General features: G+C 51.0%; 1 protein-coding gene across 3 annotated transcripts in view; it reads right to left on the bottom strand.

Annotated features, from left to right (window-relative positions):
- Positions 1–1,123, bottom strand: part of SIPA1L2 (signal induced proliferation associated 1 like 2) — a 233,717-nt gene extending 232,594 nt beyond the window's left edge. For all 3 annotated transcript variants that reach the window (XM_017874995.1, XM_017874998.1, XM_017874997.1), the window contains exon 1: positions 1,040–1,123. The gene's annotated coding sequence lies outside the window, so the exon portion shown is untranslated. The remainder of the gene's footprint in view (positions 1–1,039) is intronic.
- Positions 1,124–2,522: the final 1,399 nt, after the last annotated feature.

Raw genomic sequence — 2,522 nt, 5'->3', positions numbered from 1 at the left:
CCGCCTGCAGGCCCCCTCGGCCCCGCCCCACGATTGGGCGCGGGCGCCGTCAGTCTCACCGCCCGCCGGGCTCCGGGCTGCCGGTGCGCTGTTCCCAGGCCCCGCGGCGCGCGGGAGCGGCGCGTCCGGGAGGGGCCCCAACGCCCTTCTTGGGGAGGGGGCTGCGAAGCGCAGCGTGAGCGGCGCTGGGCGAGCTCCAGGGCCGGGCAGCCTACCTGGACCCAGGCTTCTAGAAAGCCGTCGCCGTCCTCGCCGGTACTCGCTGTCGTCCCTCTGAGGAATAAGTTAAAAACCCCGAGTCTGGTTCTGAGCCTTCCCCTGGCGCAGGCACGACCCCACCCGGCCCTCCTGTCGCCCAACTTCGGACAGACGCGGCGGCCGGGCGTTCGGATCCGTGAGCCTCGGCCGCTGGGGGTACATACACAGCCCAGGACGCCACAGAATCGCCGAAGCCCCGCGAACGCCCAAACGGCCGCATCTCGAAGTGATCCCATCTGAAGAAGATAGCGCGAGGAAGCGAGACCCTGCTGTGTGCCGGCCCCCGGAGGGCGCCCCGGGCCCGGTGGGTCGGAGGGTGGGGAAGCACAGAGAAACACCCAGGCAGTAAAATCTTAGGAGGACAGGGGGTGCCAGCGTGCAGGAAATGCTGCTAAGAGACCTTTAGGAGCCAGGGGAAAAACGGAGAGACCAGCAGTTCCAGGCACCCGCATTCCAGCCCGGTCCGCTCACCCCTTCCTCCCTGCCCTCCAGGCAGCGCTCAGCCCACGGTAGAAATGTCTTGGATCGTTTTTCCGACGAGGAAGAATTGAACTTTTTATACCCAACTTTTCTACTTTCTTAGGAATGTTGACTCACCTTTGAGGAAGCATTACTTGAAACTATTATTGTAAATTGCTTGACATTTGAATTAGATGCAGAAAGATTAAAGGGTCTCAGAAGAATCTTTTAAGCTAGACTGGAATTGACTCTGCCTAAATGGACAGCAACAGTCATCTATACGCAGAAATAATAAAGCAGGTGGAGGGAGCCTCTAACTTACCTTCCAGCGACACCGTAGGATTTCCTGAGCAGGCTTTTTTGTCAGAGTTTTCAGCTGGGTTCCCTGAGACTGGATTGGGGCTTTCAGTTCCTCCCCTTGTAGAGTCAGACCTTCTTCCTGAAGAGAGAATGTTGTCTCTACTTCCCTATCACAAACACTTCCTAGAACACAGCCCTGTTAAAAGTTAAATACAGGCGGTCCCTCCCACACTATATTTCTCTGTGATCTGAAGCATGTACACATTATACAATCTTTTGTATCTCTTTAAATTATAGGTATAATCTGTGGGATTAGGTATCACTAAACGGGTCAAAAAGCAATCCTGTGACATAATACAATTCCTGAGCACTCCAGGTTTTGATGAGTTTCCCAACTGTCACCCCATTATCAGCATTTACAAGGTTGTCCTGTATTCATTTAACAAACATTTGTGGAGACCCTCTGATGTTCCAGACCATGCTAGGTGCTGGGAATATAAAATGCACAGGACATAAGGCTCGGCTCTTCAAGAGCTCACCATCTGACAGGTGTATCTTCATTCATTGTAGATACTCTACAAGAGATATCAGCATTATCTCCTGTGTACTCAACAAAACCCTACAGGAGCAGCACCCGTGAAGGAACTTTTCCTGGGAGTGCCTAGGGAGGAAATACTCGCATTTCACCTTATTGCATGTTTCATTGTCTGTAAGGGCCTTGAGGAGAAGAACCACATCTCCTCCAGCATTTTGATCCCAAAAACACAAATCGACTGCAGCCCAGAGCAGATCCTGGATCAGTGAGTGGTCATTGAGGTGGGTCTTGCTGCTACAGCTGCAAATGTCCATTGTCTAATAGATGAAGAGGAACCCACTCCTTAATATCCAATACATAATGATCATACATGAAAGTCTGACCAGACACTCTTCGATGACGATGTTAGCCACAATTCTCACCCTCTCACCTTCCCATCCCACTTCTTGTGCTTTGCAAACTAAAACTGAAATATCCTAAGTCCCACTACCAAGGTTGGCAGTATTTTTTTTTTAATGCCTGTAATTGATTGTGTGGAGTAAATGTTTGTGTGCGTTTATGAAGGTCCGTGGGAGTTTCTGACTTTCCCAGAACTCCACGTCACATGAGGTTGGCCTTCATTGGAACGTTCCTGCCTTCAGCAGGTCCTGAGTGAGCCCCTTTGCTGTGCAGAACAATGGTGATACATACAGGCGACAGCAAAACCCACAAGGTATCCACCTCACAGTCAACCTCGAGAGATCTTCAAGAGACACCTCTCAGGAATGATTCTGAACCTTCTTCACCAAATGAAATATTCCAGAAATAGTATTAGATTTTAATGTGTGTGTCCTTCCTTGCTGGTCTTCCTAGCAGCAGCCCTCTTGTTTCTTGCCTTTTTAGGCAAACAGCCTGAACCTTGGTGCAGAGACGGTGGAATTGCAGCACGTGTGAAGATATCAGTGCATCATTTTGGCCTCAGGACATCTTA

The sequence above is a fragment of the Rhinopithecus bieti genome, unplaced genomic scaffold, assembly GCF_001698545.2.
Source record: "Rhinopithecus bieti isolate Rb0 unplaced genomic scaffold, ASM169854v2 scaffold_9670, whole genome shotgun sequence".
Classification (NCBI taxonomy): Eukaryota; Metazoa; Chordata; class Mammalia; order Primates; family Cercopithecidae; genus Rhinopithecus; species Rhinopithecus bieti.
The sequence above is the reverse complement of the archived record's forward strand: the minus strand, read 5'-3'. Positions and strand labels throughout refer to the sequence as shown.